This window comes from Thamnophis sirtalis, unplaced genomic scaffold (genome assembly GCF_051295495.1).
Source record: "Thamnophis sirtalis isolate CommonGarterSnake01/CBP01778 unplaced genomic scaffold, rThaSir2_p1.2 scaffold_6, whole genome shotgun sequence".
Taxonomy (NCBI): domain Eukaryota; kingdom Metazoa; phylum Chordata; class Lepidosauria; order Squamata; family Natricidae; genus Thamnophis; species Thamnophis sirtalis.
In genome coordinates, this window is record NW_028261386.1 from 61573153 (window position 1) to 61596250 (window position 23098).

The 23098-nt window shown below is 37.7% G+C and overlaps 1 protein-coding gene across 1 annotated transcript in view; it reads right to left on the reverse strand.

The window, feature by feature from the left end:
* The window catches only part of VIT (vitrin), a 48194-nt gene extending 39259 nt beyond the window's left edge, over positions 1–8935 (reverse strand). The window contains exon 1 of the mRNA XM_014073562.2: positions 8695–8935. The gene's annotated coding sequence lies outside the window, so the exon portion shown is untranslated. The remainder of the gene's footprint in view (positions 1–8694) is intronic.
* Between the last annotated feature and the right edge of the window lie 14163 nt (positions 8936–23098).

The window sequence follows — 23098 nt, forward strand, 5'->3', positions numbered from 1 at the left end:
CTGATGATGAATGAACAAGGACGATGTGGGCATTACTGAATTTTATTTTACATGGAGAGTTACACAAGAGTCCAGTTCTAGAGTAACTTGTGTTCAGGGCCTGCCTTGGGCTTTATGATCCTTCAGAACAGCAAATGGATAAGCAACAGGCTGTATCAATGGTCAGAAAAATGTCTTGCTTGGCAGGAAGGGTTCTGCCATTTCCAAATGAGAAGGGTATGGGGTAGCCCCAGTTTGCATGCTTTCAGACATAATAGAAAAAGCAAAGCAAAGAAATCTCTAGCACCATTTTACTGAGAGTGTATTTATTTATTTATATTTGCTTTTGCTTCTCTTTTCTGACCAAAGCATGGCCTACAAAGAAAGGCCGAATGTGAAGGTGAGGGGACATAAGACAGCCCCTGAAGGATTGCAAGGCCCTTTAGAATTCTGAATGGCTGCTCTAAAGCAAGAAAATATTGGACAAAATTACATAGATAGCTGGAGAAAATGACAAAACAATATATAGATTTGAAACCAGAGATATATTTGTTGGGCATTCTACCTGAAACATATGATAAAAAGACCACATAGTTGATCTTGCATATTTTAACTGCAACTAGAATTGTATTTGTGCAACCATGGAAAGATAGTGAGATCCCATCTGAGGGGAATGTGATTAAGAAAATCTTAGACTGTGCAGAAATGGATAGATTAACATTTACTATTAATGATAAAGAAAAAACAGAATACTTTTTGATATGGGACATATTTTATCAGTGGCTAAATAATAGAAGTTGGAAAGGAGGAGATTCAACTGGAGGAAATGGTAAAGAGAAGAATTGTTAAAGTAGATGATGTTAAATGTTAAATACCAATGTTATGATATTATTATATTATTAATATGATGGCAAGGAATTATAACAGCAAAAATGTATAATATGATTACATAAGCACAACTGTACCCAGAACACACACTGTTCGATAAAATTTGATGTTATAAAAATAAAATAAATAAAACATGAAAAAAAATCTGAGTGGCTTAGTGATAGAAGTGTCATAAGACAGACCTACCATCAGAACAATTCCTATCCCCAAAATATAAACTATAATTTAATGGGCCCTAACTGATATTTCAAATATCTCTGGCTAACCAGTATATAGGAAATTATTCAGCATTTTGGTCTGTGGACAGCCACAGAGCTAGAAGGGAATAATGTATTCTTGACAAGGGACTGATGACAAGATCATCTAATATCAGCTCATGTTGCAATGCTCTAAGGCAAAAGCCAAGTTCAGGGAGTGTGCCTCTCTTAAAGCTGGGCCTCAATAATCTGGATCAGGTTCATAGTTGCCAGGGTAGAACATTTGCCATGGACAACCTTTTGTCTAAGAAGGTATTCTCTTTCCTGCTTGAGCAGGGGGTTGGATTAGAAGACTTCCAAGTTCCCTTCCAACTCTGTTATTCTGTAGCCATGATATCTCAAGCATTCTGATTTTGGGATCAGAGAAAGCAGCTTGAAGTCCTTCAGAACCATCCATGTAAGGAACTTCATAACCCAACTGTTAGAACTTGGGCAGGGAAGCCCTTATGCAGCAGGGAACAAAATGGTATCACATCTAGCTATGTGTAGTGCAGTACTTCAAAAAGCCATTGGAGATTCCTGGATGACAACAGCTACACCTCCATCCCTGCCCTACAATCATGGCTGGTTCCACACCCAAAAGCTAGAGGGCACATTTCTGAAAGAAGGATCTGTCCATGCCCAACCAATTTGGTAATACATACCAGGGTAGTCATCACATCCAAAATTAAATCATGGACAAGCTGTGACATATTACAAACTGACCTTGCATTAGTATGAAAAGAACACACCTAAACTCTGAAGACCTAAATTCTCAGGCTGGGCACAAGGGAGTGAATCACAGCACTGGTATTAAATGCAAACATAACATGGGTGATGAGTGACCTCATTGAATCAAAAACTTCATTCAGCATAGCACTTATATGTTTCTACCTTACAGGATCACACAGAAGACATATTTTTGCAAAAGGGATAATAAATTCATCTTTGGTAGCCTTCAAGTTTAAAAAGAATCCTTTAGGAACTGGGAGGAATCAAGGTTAGGGAATGTACCAAGGCAAAGCTGTTGGATTTAACCTTTGTTTGTTGACAGCATCTCTCTACTTTAAAGTGACACTCCAGATGTTTGTGGCATACTGGCTGAAATATGACTTGCCAGCTAGCCAAGTTTTTTTTTTTTTTTTAAAAACCCAGCTCAGCAGTTTCCACAAAAGTTTATCTCCTAAATGTCTTGGCTCTTTTCAAATGGAAACCATGCTCCCAGAAGACAAGAGGACATACTACAGTTAGAAGGATTGCAGGCCCTGTCGAGATAGTATCAAAAATATTGTGTATATATACATAACCATAGTAACTCATTAAACAACCTGATGCTTAGATGCAAATCAGCCAGAACAGTGGAATGCATGGGTTTACTTTTGCCAATATGTGAAAAGAAAAGAAAAGAAAAAAAAATAAGCACAATGCTCCAACAACAGTTCCCACAAATTCGGCATTCTTTTCCAATGGAATCTGTGTGGGATACAAGCTGCATTGTGGGTTGTATCCAATGTACACAACACCTAGTAAACATGTTATGTATTTGATGTCTTACCAAAGAGGGTAGCAAGAACAGCCAAAATAACGCAGTGCAATAAAGATGTGAAAACAGCCTAAACAGCCAGTTTAATACACTTTAAATGTTTTAAATAAAATTCAGCATTTCATCCTCCTCTATTCCTCTCCTCATTCTAGTTTTTAAAGGTTAATGGTACTTTTATGAGGGTGAGAGCTAACCTTTCTCCTGCAAGATAAAGTCAACTGGTCTGAGAAACAAGTCTGTTCAAAGGTTCTTTTCAAAAGGCAACTGGATTTTCTTGGTTTCTTTCTTGAAAACATTTGCTTCTCATCCAAGAAACTTCTTCAGTTCATACTATCACTTCTTCAGAATCACTGTCTATGGATATCTTGTATCTTGTCAGTACCTGTGATTCACAAATGTTCATTTAATTGGATAATGCCAAGGTAGTTGGAGACCTTTAGAGCTGAAATGCTCATTGCTAGTTCCCTGACACCGATTGGTTTGTCACACAGGGTCAGTCTTAGGAAATTAAGGTAGTGAGATAGAGAAGGCTGCCACAGAACTCTGGAGTTTCAAATTTCTGAGAAGGAAGGAAGGTATAAGGATGGGGAATAGAAGGCTTTATATTCTTTGCAATCATCTGGTTGTTAGCACTCTGAAGGTCGGTCATTGAGGCCACTTGGGGATTTATCTGTACTCTCAGGATCACCTGAATCCAAGTGCAAATGGGTGTGCAACCTTGGAATTTCCTTCTATTCCTCACCATTCAGTCAGAACCGAAGAAGATCCTTGGATAAGAAGTGAAATGTTTTCAAGGAAAAAACTCAAGAAAGACCAGTTGCCTTTTGAGGACATTTTTGGGACAACCATGATCTGAATGATTGAAAATCTCCATAGAAAAGAACTTTTAGAGCATTTGGAAATATTTATCTCCTTTCCTTTTGGTTCTTCAACTTTATCCAATTTCTGGGGTGTGTTACAGTGAAATGCTTTGCTGGCATGCAGTTGGTAGAAGACAAAAAAAGTGAGCTAGAAGTGAAAGTACAACTTATAGAGAGAGATAATTATGCTTATAGTTTGATTAAAAGGATCTTGGAGCTGAGGGTTGAGAAGACAAAAATCATAAGACTTTTCTGTAGCAGATGTCTATTAGTGATCAGAAGAAATGGGAGATGACCACATCTCTGGAGATACTCACATCTGTGACAACATCCAAAGGAAGATCTCCTCACTTTAGCTGTCTGTGATTGAGATTACAAAGCTGTATAGGTTTTAGCCAACTTATTGCTGTGGTGAAACCCTATTTGTTTAAATAAGAAACAAAACCTTTTTATCTGGAATGTGGTGTGATGACAGAAGGCTGGTTAAATTCTGGATGGGGGATTGGATGAAACTAGCATTGTGCTACTTAGCAGGACATCAAGGTTGTTATGGTACTGATTAAAATTTCAAGTAGGGAAAAGACCCATGGTCAACCATCAGTATCTTATTTTTACGTATAGTGCTATGGCTTTCAAGAAATATGCCGTAGGTAAGCACAGGGTAAAGCAGCAATGAAACCCTCAGAAAAAAATCATTCAGATGCCATGATGTGTCTCTACTTTCAGAGATCAAAATCTTGTAGGCAATGAGTTTCCCTATGCAAAGAAAAGTTGGGCTTTGAAGAAACAATACAGAAAGAATATTGATGCATTTAAAGTTTAGTGATGAAGGAGATTCCTGGGAATACCATGGAAAGCCCAGAAAATAAACAAATCATAAAACAAATCAACCCAGAGGTCTCACTTGAGCTACTAATGACCAGGCTGAAATGTTTATAGTTTGGGCGCATTGTGCAAACACACAGTTGCCCTGAGAAGTCTAGTGATGCTGGGAAAGATGGAAGGAAAAAGACAACGACGACTAGCAATAAGATGGATGGACTCAATTAATGAAATGATGGATGTAAGTGTTGAAAGTCTAGAAGAGCCAAGTGGGAGAAATATTACCCTGGAGTAGAAGATCTACCTATGTGGTTGATAAGTCTACACTGACTTGATAGCGCAGAATTGTTTTTTTTAAAAAAAAACTTTGGTTTTTATTAGTACATTGAAGATACAAAAAAAGTATTTTTCTCTGGTTGCCATATGGCTATGGAATTAATGATATTGGGAACTCACCAAAGGCAAAGTTTAGGCTGCTTTAGTCACAGTGGAAATATTTTTTGCAAAGGCAGCAGACGGAAGGTGCTTTCTTATACAGAAATGAAATGTTTTAGTTTTTCTATCTATTAGTACTTTTTTTCTTTTCTTGTTTTATGATAACTCAGCTTGTAATTACTTGCCTCAAACCTTTGGAAGAGCTTTACTTAAAAATGAAACATAGCTCAATCAGGCAATGAATAGACAGGACTAAGACAGGTTTTAAGGATTAATTGGAGGATTGTAGGGGACCTAGTCAATGCTGAATGCCGCAAGGCTTCTTTTGATGCCAGACAAACAAGGCTAAATCCACAGGAAACCCTAGAAATTCTTGATGGCAGTTTTTTAGGGATGCTTATGCTACCATATATGAGTGATATTCTTGTAATATTCTATATTGCATTTCTCAGTTTTGGCGTGGCATAAAATTATGAACAGAACTGCATGTATCAGTATCTGGTTCCAGAACTATGAAACCCTTCATGGCTTGGCACCAATATCTCAGCAAACCTATATATTGTCATCTGGCTCTTTCCAGATGTGTCAGATGACTTTTTTGTACTCAAACAGAAATCCATTTCACAGAAAACAGGTCTAGCACATTTCACATATGTGCTAGATCTGTTTTCATTCCCAACTCTAGGGGGCAGTGCTCATCTCCATTTCAAACCCGAAGAGCCAACATTGACCGAAGACGTCTCCATGGTCATGTGGTTGGCATGACTAAATGCCAAAGGCGCATGGAGCACTGTTACCTTCCCACCAAAGTGGTCCCTATTTTTCTACTTGCATTTTTACATGCTCTTGAACTGCTAGGTTGGCAGAAGCTGGGACAAGTAATGGGAGCTGATTCCGTTACACGGCACTATGGATCCAAACCACTGAACTGCCTTCCTTTCTGATCGACAAGCTCAGGATCTTAGCCACTGAGCCACTGCGTCCCTACATTAGGGTTAATAATGTATTTCTTCATGTTTATCTTATACACATTTTCTCTTCCCCCATCTCACACACAAAGTAGACATCCCAAAGTCTCTTTAATCTTCTGGTCTTTCTCTTCTTTCTCTTGCATCCCTTCACTCCTCCAAGTCTCCTAACTCTCCTCCATGCCTTTCTTATGTCCCCAGCTTCCCTGGTCATTCCCAAAGCAGCCCACTTCCTACTCTTATTGACCTGGATCTCTGTTAGTCAATAACTCCTACTTCTTCCTAACGTCTCTTTTGCTGAGCCCAAACATAAGATTCCTTCCTTTTTTCTCAGAAACTTGAAAGTCCACTGAGTACTATGCTAATGATCCTACTCTCATTGCCTTTATTTCCTAAGACATTCCCTATGCAACAAAGCCAATCAGTGGTCGGGAACCAGCAATGAATATTTCAGCTCTAATTCCTTCCCGCTACCTGGGCATTAGTTTAATTAAATGAAGATTTGTCAGTTACCGATAACATACAAGGTAAAGCATCTGTAGATGTGATACCTTAGGCATGTGGTATCTATTAGAATGTCTGCATAGAGAATGTGAAGTAGAGAAAGTGAAATAAATGTTTTTTGATGGAATATATTTCATCTTCAAACAAAGGCTAAGCTTAATTAGATTTAATGTGGAATTAATTTAATAAAATAATTTATTCTAATAAATTGATTTTATGTGATGTTTTCATAAACAAACAGGTGTGGGTTTTGAACATGTATAAAATATGCTTCTGAATAACAAGTAACTATTCATACACAATTAGGGCCAAATAGGACTGTAAGTTGACATGAGCTCCTCTTTGGTGTATATTGAATTTGAGTTGTTTGAAATAGCTTTCAGAAAGGGCTGTGTTTTTCTTTGTGGAGGGGGAGGGATGCCTTTGAGTCAGACTTTGAAACTTCCTGAATTAGTCCCTGCAGTTTTCTTGGAAAGTGTTTGACATGAGCCTGAGGTAGGGTTCAAGCATGTCCTCAGTCATGAGTCCTTTTGCACCCGCAAGAGGTCTAAATCCAGCCCAATTGAATTCCTTATCTGCCGCCAAATTGCTTTGACTGTTAGTAGTTCAGATTCTTATAGAGAGCTTAAACTTGCAAAAAAAAATCTTTATACCCATTTGAACTGCCTGGATCTCCTGATTTTTCTGGCGCTTGACAGCAACATTGTTCAGAAATGGTTTGCCATTGCCTCCTTCCTAGGGCTGAGAGAGAGGAACTGGCCCAAGGTTACTCAGCTGACTTTTGCCTAAGGCAGGAATAGAACTCAGAGTCTCCCAGTTTCTAGCCTGATGCTTTCATCATTACAACAAACTGGCTCTCTTTCAGAAAGTTACTTAACCCTACTAAGATTGCTTTGAACTTTCTACAAAGGAAATGGATCCCTTTTCATCATATAACAGTAACAAACTTTCAACTCACAGCATGATAAAAAAATAAACTGCAAACATAAGTTAGGAAAACAAAGAGAGGGTGAAAACAACTGAAGAATGTTAGCACAATACCAATATCAATATTGGCTAAATGTTTATTGAGACTACGGGCTGAATTTAAGTCCAGGTGACGTGGTTCTCTACTTCAGGTCAACCAAAACCCTGATTATTCAGTGTGAGGGCTAGGTTTTTTTAGTGTTATCACGACTGTGCAATCTCTCCTAATATTGTCATTTTGATAACAGTAAGAGAAAATGCAGTTCCTTTTTATTCCAGCATTCTTGGGTTTCCTAAACAATTTGTCAAATTAAAATGAAAAACAAGTCTGTTCAAAGTTTAGTAACAGGTTAGACTCAGAAAAATGATAAAGGGAAAAGAGATGGAGTCATTCTTTGCAACTTAAGTAATCAGACTTCACTATCTTTTGTTTCATCTAATTGGGATGTAATTGTAAATGCTGAGCTACCTTCTGGGTTGCCTTAACAAGGATGGCAGGAACTCACTTTGCCTTCCATATACAAATATGTGTAACATACACACTAATTATCTTTGCTGAATCTCCGAGGGAAAATCTTGTGACTTAGCTTCAGTTTGCCATGTGAATAAATAATGACATTTTTATCATTTTCTGATCTAGCATTTGTGGAAGGAAGGAAGGAAGGAAGGAAGGAAGGAAGGAAGGAAGGAAGGAAGGAAGGAAGGAAGGAAGGAAGGAAGGACCATCCTAAAGGTATTTTTCCAATTTCTTTTTCAAATTTGAAATGGCTTCATTGCAGCTCCAGGGATGCAGCTAATAGCAGCTAACCATCTTCAGGCAGATTATTTCTTTTTTTGAAATTTTGCTTGGAGCACTCGGTACATGTTGCTACTAGCCTGACACAAACCACATTTTAGAAATTTATTAGGAATCTAATCTCTCAGGGAGAAGGTGAGCTGCTGTGACAGGCTGGATAATGTTAGTGCTCTTCAAAGTGTTAAAGACCCTGCAGCCTTCAGCACAAAAGCTTTTGGGGAGTGGGGGGAAGGGAGAAAGGGAAAGAAAGAGAGATGGTAGCAGTTCATATACACATACTGGTTTCTCAGGAGGTTTTTCTTCCATAAAATTCTTTCTGGACTCCCAAATATCAGCTGTCACAACAGTTGTGCAATTTTGAGTTAACACATCTAGTTATTGGAGAAAATGCAAGCAGGACTGAAAAATCCATATCTAAGAAAATACACAGATGCTTATAGAATGACTCTCGGGGCCATCAGGTAGTATTTATCAAAACTTGGGGAGGCACCATTGATCTGTGCTTGCAAACTCTGAATACATCGATTAGGCAAAGAATTGGTGGAGCACTTCCTTCCCTATGAGCATCTCCCCATTGGCATAACCTCCACCACCAAATTATCCAAAATATAAATTTCTCTTTCCCTCCATCTCCCTCCCCAGTACCCTTTCCCAAAACTGATCTCAAATGGCATTAGAGAGAAACAATCAGCATTACCTTGATGGAAGTGTAGAATTGTTTCAATTCTTTTTTCTTCGGACAGAATGACTGGTTACTTTTCCTGAGTTTTTCTGCATCCGTCTTCAGGCAGACTTCATCTAAAAGAGTCAGGTACAAGCAAGAAACAAAGTCGAGTTTTGCACCTTTTCTTTTTTTCTTTTTACATCAAATGTTCCCAGCAAAGTCTCAGCAGCAAGAAAGGCACATTATATTCTCTCTCTCTCTCTCTGATGACAAACACAGACTCCTTACAGTGATGTTGTTGCTGACTTCGGCACTGCTCTTTTGAGTTTCTTCTCCCTCCCACATTTTTCCCCCTAGTGGGAATTTTTTTAAAAAAATGTGTGTTTGTGTGTGTGTGTGTTGTGAGATGATACCGTTTTGTCAGGGGAATTGCATTGTGAGTAATGTCACAACAGACTTGATATTGGTTATAGTGGATTTTTATTTTTATTTTAAAAGGAAAAGGACGTTTATTTTAATACTACCAAAACTTTCCTTTAGGAATGTCATTGAGAGAAATGAACTCAATTGCCTCTGACACTTGTGCTTTCATCCTTCACATGCTGCTACTTTGGTGTTTTTACTCTGAGAAGCTACAGGAACTTTGTCTTTTCTTTGTTATTCAATGTGCCAAATTGGTCTGAAGACTTTTACATTAATTTTATTCTATCGGACAAGAAAACTTTTGTTACTCACATTATTGCAAAGTGTTGCACAGCAGTGGTTAACAACTGGAAATAATTGCCCTTATTTTTATTTTTTATTTATATTGAGTGAAATGTTCACAAGAACCTCTTTAGACAACGATTAACTTCTTGGTATATACATTTATTTATTTGTAGGCATTTATTTTAAAATACAAAGTTTGTACCTGCTTATATTATATAGTGGGCAACACACAAAACAGTAAAAACAACATCACAACAAAAATGCATGATCATATCATTTTATTGGGAGACACTGTTTAACTGCTTCTGACCTTCAATCAAAAGAAACTGAGTTGATTGACCCATGTATTGCTTGGAATTTAATAATTATAAAATAAAAGTGAAAGCAAAGAGAGAAGATGCAAAAAAACATTTGTTTTTCAAAAGAACAGACTTTTCAAATTTATTCATGTATGTATGTATGTATGTATGTATGTATGTATGCATGTATGCATGCATACATGTATACTGCCACTTCTTATGACTCTTGGAGGTTAAAATAGTATATATTTTATTTCCCATTATAAAACAAAACAATGTTTACTGTAAAATAGAGTTAAAATTAAGTTAATTTTAAATCATGTAACAGACCCATGTTGAGATAATAATATATCCCAAAACTCTCGGAGTAACCTTGTATGTCCACATTGGAAGGTCGTTAACAATGGAGACAATATTGCTTCTGAGTGAAGATGTTTCCAGAGGAGGAGGGTTATCATGAGAATCATTGCCTCCAAGCCTTAACTCCTCCCCTGCTGGGACATTACTAAAGTTCTCCCCAGGAGAGACACCCTGGATGGTTCAAATTTGAGGAGATAGTCCCATGGAGAACCCTGATGCCAAGCCATATAAGTTTTTATAGATCAAACCAACACTTTGGACTGCCTCCAGAAACCTACTGACACTCAGGTTTTTGAGCAGTCTTCTAAAGCAATCACACAGAACACATTGCAGTAATCCAGATGTGTGGTGATCGACATGAGTCACCACAGCAAGGTCATAAACTGGCCTTTTTTGAATTCTTGGAATATATAAGTATCAGCCAACTAATGATTCAATATTCTGAGTTTAGTGTTCTGGCCTAGGCTTCCCTAGAGCATGAAGCAAACTTCTTGTCCCGACAAAAACCCCTTTTATTAACAAACAGACTCCAGCTGTTTGTCTGCCTCACTGCTGTCTGACTCTGAAGCAGCGGATAACAGGGATACGGCTCTGGCCCCCTCTCTGCTTCCGACACAGAGCCCTTATCAGACTCTAGGACTGGCCCATGTTTCTTCCCAAACTCCTCACTGTCTGAATCTGCTGCCAACTCTGCTGGTCGCTGGTGGGTCACAACAGTTAAAAAGATTGTTAAAATTTCCTTGCTATAACTTTTTAATAGCCTCTATCATATACTTGATGCTTTTGTGGATCTTTTTTTAAATAATAGTTCAAACCAACAAACCAATATATATAAATAGAGCAGCAGGTATATTAAATCTGTGGATTTCCAGAGGTTTCTCAACTTCAGCTTTCAGCATCCCTGACTACTGGCAGTATTGCTTAAAACTATATACAACAACATCTTCTAGAGGGCTTTATAAAGACTCACATCTTTGGGAATCCATATTGAAGGACAAACACAAAATGTATTCATTATTGTCAAGTTTGTATTTGTTAGAAGATCACATTTCTAAAAAATTCCCCCAGATAGAGTCAAGTTAATTATGATCATTATTTATGCAAGCACCTGTACCAAAACAGATCATGGATTCATTGTTACCTTGGAGCAATTATTAACAAGTTTTCCGGTATCCTTATATCATCTTCCTTTCAAGTTACCTGTATCTAAGGAAATGGCAATGAATCCATTAAGGGTGTGGGGTAGGGAAGAGCAATTGTTTTTGTCTGAGCTAGGAAACAAAATAAGAACAGCCTAGAGCTACTATCTGAAGCCAAATAATATCCATTTCAGATATTATTGCACACAAGGAAGGAGACAAAATATGTTAAAATGGATATAAATCAGGGAAAGTTTCTATAAGGGAATATTTATGTGACTTGTATGGTTTTTGTTGTGTGTAAATACTGACTGGATATCAAATGTGGTTTTTGAGTCATGGAGAGTTATGGCATCAATCAAAATGAGTTAACTTGATGCTCTTTATTATATTGTTATGGGTTAATTTTAAGGAAGGCAAGGGGCATTTCTTTGCTCTCTCTTTTCAGGGTTACTATAGTTTATAAATTGCAACCATAGCAAATGCCTTTAAAATTTAATCTTTAATATTAGATTACTGCAGCCATTTCAGATTTTGAGAATGTAGGGAAATCTCTGTGGGAACAGGATTCCTAGTAATATTTCCATCCCTTTCTTGAAATATATGGCATTTGTAACTGAACATGGGTCTACATTCTGCCTTAGTGCAGACTGTTGGGATACCACACTTTAAGCTTCCCCAGTTTTACCGTTAATAGCAGGCTGGATTTAGCAGCATAAACTGAGACTATATCACAATGATACATGTGCATTGATGGCATCGCAAAAAACATGCTTAGATATTTGCATCAGACATTGGGGGTGCAAGTTTGTCATGGAGTTTGCATTGTGACTGCATGATGTATGTTTTGTGATTACCTTCCTCCCCTTTCCCCTTCTCTAGGGAATATTGCTGTTTCCTTTCTAGTGGAAAATCTTTCTGGCACCCCGAAAAATGCCAAATTTTTTAGTCCAAATGCCAAATGATCCAAACGATCATTTTATTAGTCCAAAGCTAGGAGCTATACCAAGTCACTGATCTCTTGATCAAGATTCCCAAACAAGGGAACATATAAACTTAAAACCAGAAATATTTTTGTTGGGCATCATGTCATCAGAGGGAATATGTACTTAAGGAAATATGTACATGTGTTAGCAGCTAGAATTGTACTTGTGCAACATTGGAAGAGCATAGAGATCCCTACAGAAGAGAATGTAATTTAAAAAATACAATGTGCAGAAATGGACAGATTAACACTTAAAATTAAAGACCAAGAAGACACTGAATAATTCTTAATATAGGATTCATTCTATGAAAGGTTTTCAAGCAGAAACAGTTTAAAAACGCAGGAGAGTGACTAATTTTGTAAAAATGGCTTACTAAATGAATAAGTAAGCACTATTGTCACTATATGTATATTATCAATGTTATGATGAGATGTTATTGCTACTATATGATGACTACTAATGTTACAAATGCTATTGTTATTATGATGATTATTACTCAAAATAACTATATCCAGACAACACACTGTTTATATAGAAATTGACATTTTTGCTCTTTCTATAAATTAATTAATTATTTTTTTAAAAAAATCCATGAACAAGAAAAATTTGATGTTAATGTCTTATTTTACTGCAACAGAGAGAGTCAGCAGTCAATGTTTCTTTTCTTTTTTTCTTACTTCTCTTTCCCCTCTTCCTCCTCACCCAGGGGTGAAATCAACTTACCTTTGCTACTGGTTCAGAAGCAATGTGAGCATGTACGCAGAGCATCAATGTGATGTTGTCTGGGCGGGTGGGTGGGTGGAGCCTGGTATTGAGTACACCTGCAAAGGTAAGCAAACAGTTTGGGGGAGGGGAATCCACTGTGCCACGTGATTTAGATTAGCTAGAAAGCAGGAAATCCCACTTCCTAGCTAATATAAATCGCACGTCATAGCTGATGGTTGGAAATACCAGTTCACCTGAATCAGTAACATTCTTTTACTACTACTTTTTACTTCCACGGTAGCATTTTTACTACCAGTTTGGGCAAACTGGTCTGAATCGGTAGCATTTCACCAATGTCCCCACCATTTTCCTATTTACTTTTGTATTTTATCTTTTTTTTTTTAAAGATCCACGAACAAGAGCTGCATTATCTTATATAGAAGATTAATCTTAAGGGCACTCAGTTACAATACAAGCAGTCCTCACTTAATAATCACTTGCTCAGTGACTGACATTATGACAGTGCTGAACGAGAGAGACTTATGACAGGTCCTTGTGGTTGCAACTATCACAGTATCCCCATGGTTATATGATCATGATTCAGGCACTTGGTAACTAGCTTGCTATTACAACATGGCAATGTCCTACAGTCATCAGCATTTGTAACCTGCTCTGCTGCTTCCAATGGGCAAAATCAATGGGAAAGTCAGCTGGAGGTCACAAATGTTGGCCATATGCCATTGTGCTTAAATTCTGGAGTCACTTAACATCAGCAATCAGAACTGGAACTGCTATAAGACGGCGCCATCATATACATCATGCTTTATGACCCTGGCCCTTAGTGATGGAGTTGCAAATACTGATTAACATAATTAAGCAAGAACTACATGTACAGCCTAATAAGAAGACATGGTAATTAAAGGATACACAAGTATCCTTCATAATGCAGGAACAGACACATTCCTTAGTTGCTCTGATACACAAGTTGTAATCAAATTGTTCTAACAAGCTGTACTGTACTTAATTGCACTAACAGAGAGAAAAGGAATCCATCACAGAAATTTTCACCGAATCTTATGCTTCTGAGGCATGAGCTTTTAACCAATTACTAATTATCATGCAGCCATGGTCAAGTGTTCTTATTCCAGATCCTCCCATCTTGCATCTTTAGAGAAATAGAAGTCTGTATGCCTCAAATGTATTTATTGAGTTGTCAATCATGACTAATACCATGGATTATTTTCTTCTATATATATGTAATATGTATCTAAGGTAATGAAACAATTTTCTTATCAAAATCATTGACCAATATTACAGTCAAAGATCAACATTTTAAAATAATATAATCATTCAATTGGAAAGGACCTGTTGGTCATCTATTCCAGCCCATCCCCCAGTGCAGGATTCATTAGGGCAATGAAGAATATGTCTGCGCCCTCTTCTGTATGTTAAATCCAGTAGCTTCATTTTACATTTCTCAAAGTTAAACCAATGGACTTCAAAGTTTTTCTGGCCCACCTGTCCAATAAGAATATTTTCAATATCAAACAAAGTGGCCACCTCTTCAGCAGCTGGTTCTTTCCACCAATTCTTGATTTTAGTGTGTGTGTGTGTGTGTATGTGTGTGTGTTTGTGTGTGGCTAAAATCATGCATAGAAACTATTTCCTTTAGATTTTAGAACAAGAAGAAGTGATTTGCATGTTTTGGTTTATTTCACTGAAATTTGGTAAGGCAAATATTCTGAGCAGGGCACTGGAATCTTGTAAATGTTGAAGGAGACATGAATGCACTTTGCAGTGTCCTGGGAAAGATTTTGCCTATGCTGTGTACTCTATTTAGAACATAAAATACCCACAAAATTCCAGGTTACAGCTTAAATACCATGAATAGCCAAAACCCAAATTTGAATGGTACCCATTAAATTTGGAATCAGGAAATGCCACTGGGTTGGTTTTGGGTCTGGTGCTTTTCATGTAAGGAGGCTTATGTTCATTATATACCACAAGCATCTTGTTAAAAGACTTTGGAGTTTAAATTGAGGGTGCCAACTTCAGAGACCATGGGGGTGGGCAATCTGGCTGGGCGTTGGCTACATCTTCTACAAGCTTTAATTAAAGCCTTGCTAATTTGCTATCTTGACAGTAAGTGTCCTACTTGACCAAATCTTTGCAAATTGTTGTTCTGATGAGGGACATTCTTCACTGCTGCAAAATGCTACCAGATTGCATTTGATTGTAATACATAGCCATTGAATCTATAAGGAAAGCTGTGGTACTAGACAATGATCTGGAAGATCCATTTCCAATGTAGCTTACTGGGAACCGATAAAAGCCTATGTGGTAAATTTTTAGGCTAATCTGTGACCGTGTAAAATAGTCTTGTCTGTAAACTAATGTTCTTTCAAACTACCCAAATTAAATGCAATTCAGCTTCTTCTAAAAAATGCAACAACAAAAGGCAGGAGGAATACAAACTGAATTAGGGGTTCTGAAAACTTTAATTCCATCCAAGATATTAGCATATGATGCTGTGGGACCTGAGCAATTTGGGATGGGTGTAGGAAAGAGTAACCTTCAAACCCAGACCTTCGGAAGATGGATTTTCAAAAGGGGTTTGATAAATGCAAATCCAAGGGCTGCAGACAGACAAGTTGCAAGAAGCAAGTAGTTTTCTGACCAGCAGAGGGAGCAGATCTATTAGAGACATGGATGTTCAAGTTGAAACTTAGAAAGATTTCATGCTATTGCATATATAATTTCCCATGGTATTACAAGGAGTCCAGTAATATAATTTATACCACACTGTACTTTCAGTTTTGAGACGTTTCGGTTTTGAGAGCTCTCCTATATGGTCTTTGGTCCCACTACATATTAAAATGTATTAATGAGGGGGTAATAAATTAATTCCCCAGGGATCATTTAGTTTAATGGTATGCAGACCCAGACATGTACAAGGTTAAGCTAACTCCATTTTGTCAGTTCTGTCATTGCCCTACCTAAGACTGAGTTGTTTTGCATACTTAGTGCTCAGAGATGGTATTCAGCAAGTTCTGACCAGTTCTGGGGAACTGGTAGCAGACATTTTGAGTAGTTCAGAGAACTGGTAAATACCACCTCTGACTGGCCCCACCCCTATCTATTCTGTGCCTCCCGAGTCCCAGCTGATCGGGAGGGAATGGGGATTTTGCAGTAACCTTCCCCTGCCATCCCCACCAAGCTACTCCCACCAAGCCATGCCATGCCCAGCAAGCCTACAGAACCGGTAGTACAAAAAATTGAATCCCACCACTGTTAGTGCTCCATTAAAAGGTGCTGGAGGGACAGAAGAGCTGAAAAAACAAGCCTTTCCATCACAAAACTCACTGCTGGCTTGGGCTGATGGAATACCTGGCTGTTTGATAGAGACTGTGGGAGGTAGCTCTGTATGCTGCGAAGTGAGTTTTTCACTCAGTATGGTTATGCTTTGCCAGAATCAACAGTAAGGAGATTTGATTGGTGAATGATGGACTGGATTAAGTGCCCATGTGTTTGTGGACATATTTGGCATCTAAATACAGCTCGCCAGTGGTGAGATAAATTTTGCCAATCCAACTGTTGGGCAAAGAGTTTTTCGTTCAGATCCTATAAAATGCCAGGCTTGTTTGCCTTGGCAATTAATGAAAGGATGACTCTTCCATAGGATTAAACTGAATTTGAATACACAGTAAATTGAGGATTTGTTGGTTTAGTGTTGAATTTGAACAACTGCCGGGTGGTTTTATCCACTGCCGTAAGTCAGGCCTACAAACAGATTCCAATAATAGCCTCTTTGTGTTGGAGTTGGACCTTAAAACTTTTCCTATGGGGCTTCTGGCGAGAAACTGCCTGGCAGTGGGCGGTCAAAATGCATAGGGCAATGCCAGCAACAGCTCTGTAGTACTTGCTTCCATGAAGCTGAACAAATCCTCTCTGTAGCGCACACTTTGGAAATTGGAAAAAAAATGCTGATTTTTCTGGATGGAACCTGCTGGAACTGTAGCAGAGAGTTAGCACAACTACCCTTCTAAACAGTCTCTGCAGCCAGAATCTCTAATGTGACCTATTGGGAGATTAGTAGAAGCGGCTTCCTCCTGATTTCAAGATAGCTACAGCAGCTCATAAGAAGCCCCTTTAAGGAACCTATCCTGTCTTGTTTCCTTATACTTCCTAGGAGCTGGCACATCTAACTCTCTGACATATTTTTCTAACCAAGATGGAAAAAGGATTGATTTTTTCTAAAAAAAATAAATTATAAATAATGAAGGTATTTACCATACTTTTATGAGTACAGTTCTACAATTTGGCTCTCCTGGGGAAAATATTGCCTAAGTCAATCATATACAACTGCTACAAATTTGGGCTGTTTCCAGCAGAGACTGTACATTAATATCTGATGAACTTGTTGAGAATGTCTTAATTAATATTCAGAACAATTGTAAGCAGAACTTGATGGGTGATTCCTCATTCAATTTCGGGCAAGCCAAATACAATTTTGAGGGTGTATTTTGACACTTAAAACTCATGGCTTACTTGTAAGTGAATATGATTATCTAACATTCCCTGCAATTACTTCCAGCAATGTGGATTCTTATGTATGGACAATTATATGCATACTTATGACTTTACCCAATGTATCTCTAATAACATCACATATCATCTATAAATACACTAAACAAATAAGGGGCATTGCACAATTTTCATCTGTTCCATGTCAAACCATTCGCTAAGCATTATACACATGCATGCTTTACTACTATCAAATTCCAAGGGGGCACAAGGATATCACATTTTAGGTAAATTGTCAGTGGTACAAGAGTGCAATACTTTTTTAGTGAAGATCTAAAAAACTGGAAAGATCTTGGAAGGGAGGGAAGAGAGTTTTGGGAATTCCTGCTCAGAATCAGTAAATATAACTTTCTTTCTCATTCTCACACATTTCCCAAGGATTTGCTGCAGAGCAAAAGTCCAGTCTTCACATTCTTTTTGGCAAAAGGCTCACTGGGTTTCCCAGATGTTGGTGTAATGGTGCTGTTTTAAAATGTATTTTATATTTTTATGTTGATAAATCATCTTGGGAATATTATGCACTAAAAATTCAGCCTATAAATAACTGTGAAACTATGCACTCCAAAATGATCCAGAAATACTAGACATGTTTTCACAGGTTATCCATTTGCAAATCTAACTCAGAAAATATTGACACGGGTTACTAGTTTAAAATATTTGCAGTCGTTTCATAAATGCTATCCAAGATCTGCAATAAAAAAAAACTAATGATATGGAAAAGATATGCCTATAGAAGAAAGTATTTGTAGCTCAGGGTTGAGGATGTTTATATCCACACTTACATAAAATATTCCCCAGGTTCAAATTCACTTTAAGATGCTTAAAGAAATTGAAAGGAATGAAAGTCTTCTTTGAAAGCTTACTTTAAAAATAAGTACAGCTTGCATATTGGTAATTATGTTGATATAGTCCTGCTATTTTCTTGGTAACATTATGGGAATAATTTTCATTATCTTCTTCTGATCTTTTACATCGCTGTCTGGTCTGCAATCCTGATGTTTCCTGATTATCTGCCATCAAGAGATTAACCAGATCTGACCCTGTTCTACTTATTCAAGATCAGAAGGTCAGTTTGCTGTGATGTTAAGACACAAAGCCTTCTTAATATGTCCTATTTATGCTGTCTTGGCACTAGCCTCTGGGCAGTGCTTCATCAGATTCTCTGATAGGTCATTCTGATAAAAACACAGTTTAAGTATGAGGGAAGCCTTGGAAGAGCAGGGCAAAACAAGCCCTATCATTAATAAAAGTGAAGTGGTGCCTCAGAAAGGAGATTTGTGCTACCAATAGCTCTGCAAATTTTAGTCCTTTCTTCTTATTATGTTTTTACTTCTATGTGGTAGAAGAACACTATTAGAATTGTGTCTTCTTCTCATATACGAAAGAAATTTGGTTATAGGAATTCTATACCTTGATTTAAGAATCCACTATTTTTTTCTTTACCCTTGGCAATCATAGATCTTGGATCAATCTACGTAACATTGCTTATATCCTAAACTTTTCTACATAATTAGCTGTTCCTTTTTGTACTATGTAGCTTTTCTGATAATGTATTATGAAGTGCTGAAAAAATTGCACACTATTTTGTGTCTTTAAAAGAAGGAACCATGAATGGCCATTTTATTATTGACTATAAAGCAATATGGTAAAAATAATGGAATTGTAAACATACTTGAATGAAACATAGATAAAATCTGCTAGTTATGCTTGACACTTGATTACTTCAAGGATGCATGACTGTTTTGGGCAGCAATATGAAAGTGGTTTGCAATCACCTTTTTTCAGAACATTAGTAGTTGACAGCGTGGCCACCTTTGTCTAAGCCTGGAAACTAAGCAGGGTTGCAGGGTTGCAGAAAGAATTCTGGGGAATCCGCCAGAAAACCCAAAGGATGCCTACTGTAGATAGGAATATCCAAAAAGTTTGCAACTCTCTGTGATCAGAAAACACTCTTGAATCTCTCATGGATTTAATAGAAACAGTTGCAGAAATATTAATATTAATATTAATTGAAGAGTATTCGGAGACTCCAACTCGTCCAGAATTCAGCCGCGCGAGCGATTGTGGGTGCACCTCGGTACACCCACGTTACACCTATCCTCTGCGAGCTGCACTGGTTACCGATCGGTCTCCGGATACGCTTCAAAGTGCTAGTCGCAACTTATAAAGCCCTTCATGGTATTGGACCTGGGTACTTGAGAGACCGCCTGCTGCCAATTACCTCCCAAAGACCCGTTAGATCACACAGGGTCGGCTTCCTCCGGGTTCCGTCCACCAGCCAATGCCATCTGGCTACCACCCAGGGGAGGGGCTTCTCTGTGGCAGCTCCGGCCCTTTGGAACGAACTCCCCGCAGAGATTCGGACCCTCACCTCTCTCCAGGCCTTCTGGAAAGCCGTTAAAACCTGGCTGTGCTGGCAGGCCTGGGGTTGATGAGTTCCCCTCCCCTCTCGACCTGTGTGGCTGTGTGATTCTTGGTTATTTTAATCACGTGTTTTATGTTCCCTTTCCCCCTTTGAGTTGTTCGCCGCCCTGAGTCCCTCCCGGAAAAGGGCGGCATACAAATAAAATAAATCTAAATCTGAATCTAATCAAAATAAGTAATGAACTACGGTAATATTCAGACTGTTAGAAGACATTTTAAAGGAAGTTGATGCAAACTTAGACATTTTCCTGGTTAATATGTGCCAAAGGTATACCTAGGTCCAATTGAACTGAAAATAACAGTTCTAAATAAGCAATCAAAAACCAAAACCACAAATCCTCTAAAGCTCCGAGTCAGCATTCCTTTTTCTTATTTTCTACTTCAAACAAAAGTTACATTTTTTAAAAACCTGACCTTTCTTAATTATTTTCTAATAGCAGTGGGCTTGAACTGCTAGGAAAATTTTATACAACCAATTTCTGTGATTACATTGTTGAAGTTGAAGGAATGTCACCATAGGATTTAGTTTAATTAAAGCCCCATTCTTTGACTGTCTTTGTCTTCCTTGTTTGTTGACTACTGTGAAATGCCATGGCTTAATATGCAGAGGTCAAACAGCAGCCATGCTGTTAAGTTCAAGAAGATCTTTTCAAGAAGTAATTGTTCCAAAGATTATTTCCACCAGGAAATTGAGACTGACTACTTCTCTACTTCATTCTCAAATGTTTTACACTCTGTTTGTTTTATTGATTGGTTGTTTTTCATTATTTCTCTGGGAAAGCCAAACTATCCCACACCTGGTTAGTAAAAGCCTAATGTAATTGTGATAGGTTCAAGGTGATTTTGAGGATAGGAAAAAGCATGAGTGTAGAAATCTGTTCCTCATCCTGAAGCCTTCTGGAGTTTTCCCAGGTCCTAAGACATTTAGTCCAACAATCCAAATGGTTCAAAGATTGTCTATGATGAATATTGATCCACTTTGAAAGAAAAAGTGTGCTCAGTCAAAACATCTTCCAGGAGTTCCAGAATCAACCACATTAGTTCTGTGGACCTGAGAAAAACCAGTTTCATCCTTCTCTTTCTTCAGTAAGAAGAACAAAATTATCAACTTAGTCTTGATAATTAGTCTTAGTCTTAATACTATAATACAGTATTAAGCAGATTGGCTCTCACAAGTAGGAGTTGTGTTGATCCATATTAACTGCACTTTTTATGTGTTATAGTTGAGAAAAGAAACCCACAGCAAATGTATAACTTGTACTAGTCCCTCCTGCTTTGGTTTCCAAGCAAAGGAAAAGCTATAGAATTAGTGCCCTTGACTCATATGAATCTCCACATATGAAGAACCATACTATTAACTTTTTAAGAGTGAGGTAATTAAATGCAGAAAAAAAATGAGAGAACTGTCCCATTCTCTTCTAAAAATGAATATACCTTCAGTTTGTCTGTGATTCTTTCTTATTGCTTATACTGTTTATTTATTCTGAAATAAAAATTACAGATGACAATCTTAAAACAAATATACTAAGGAAGGAAAGGAAGGTGGGCCTTTTTTGTAATCATCCCAAAGATCACAAGTAGCAAAATGTAAATTTTGTGAAAACACATGAGGCACCTATCATCTCCCTACTGAACTGTGTACAGTTCCACTGGCTTGCAAACTGCTAGTAGTTTCTCTCCCCTGCCCACTCACTTAATAGTCAAAGGAACAATATTATATCTTGGAGACATACATATGCACAAAAAGAAAAAAAAGAGTTAAGAATATAGACCAACATCAGATGTTTTCCATTTACTGGTTGACTGGGTTTACACACCATTTTTATATTATGTGAATCTAGCTGTGGCTTTTATAAAGTATTATAATGGTTGACAGAGAACCATTAGCCCAGGGGTGTCAAACTGGTGGCCTGTGGACCAGATGCATCATGCGCAGGCCACACCCACCTCAGTTCCGTGAATGGAGAAAATGTCACGGAATGTCAGGTGATGGCAATGTAACATGCTGAGTTTGACAACCGTGCACTAGCCCAATAATTAATGCTACACAGCTGTCATAACATTATTTGTATGAAATTTCTACCAACTGAAGTTAATTGTGTAACCATGCTGAGAATGCAATATCTCAAATTTCAGTTCTTCCACCAAAATGTGATACAATTTTGCTTTAATGTCATTCATATTATTATAACATGCTGCCTTCAACTTAAGGTTTTCTTGTGATTGTTTCTTTCTTTTTGTATTATAAACAATAACACCCTCTATGGAGATGGGTGCTTGAATTAAATTAATCCAAACATTTCATTATATAGAAGTATCATATTCTCAGACTATTTATTGGAGGAAGGTTAAATAGAAATTTTAAAACTGTCAGTCAGGATTTTTATGTAAGATAGAATTCTCACATTGTCTTGAATTGCTATGTTAGCAAAAGTAAGACAGAATATACAATATCATCATCTTTGCTTCTCAACTCAGGTTCCAAAATAGTCCCAAAGATGCTTTTTTCAACAGGCAAATGGACACTGATTTTTTTTGAAGATATTTCTTGGAGGAGAAACGAAATGTCTTCAAAGAAAAACCAGAAAGTCCAGTTGCCTCTTGAAAAAAGCACCTTTGGGACAACCATGACCTGGATGACCGAGAATCTCCATAGACATTCCAAAATAGTGTTAGCATCACGAGTCCAAGATACATGTCATTATTAAAACTACATAGCTAGAATTTTTCACTCTTTCATTTCCTTCCCTCCTCCCTCCCTCCCTCTTTTTTGAGTATTTCCTAGTATAATGAAAAATTTTGGCAAACAGCTTTCATCCCTACTTTGTTGGCATTTTGACTGGTCCTATTAAAGCATGGGTGCCAAACTTGCTGCGTCATGTGATGTTTTGTGATGTTTTTCCCATTTGCGAAGATGGGATGGATGTGGCCTATGTGCAACGCATCTGGCCTGTGGGCTGCCAGTTTGGCACCCCTGTATTAAAGGCAGGGGTATATACCCAGATCCCTTAAAGATCTTGGAACATATTTTATTACAAAATATTCCTGAATATAATCCCTGCTTCTGGACTAGTCTCTCTCTCTCTCTCTCTCTCTGTCAAACCCATCTCATAGGTTGTTATTATTGTGGGGAAATAGGTGGCAAAAATATTAGGTATATAGATAAGATAGATAATCCAATGACCTATTAGGTCATCCTTTGAGAGAAAGGCAGCACAGTCTGATGTGACCA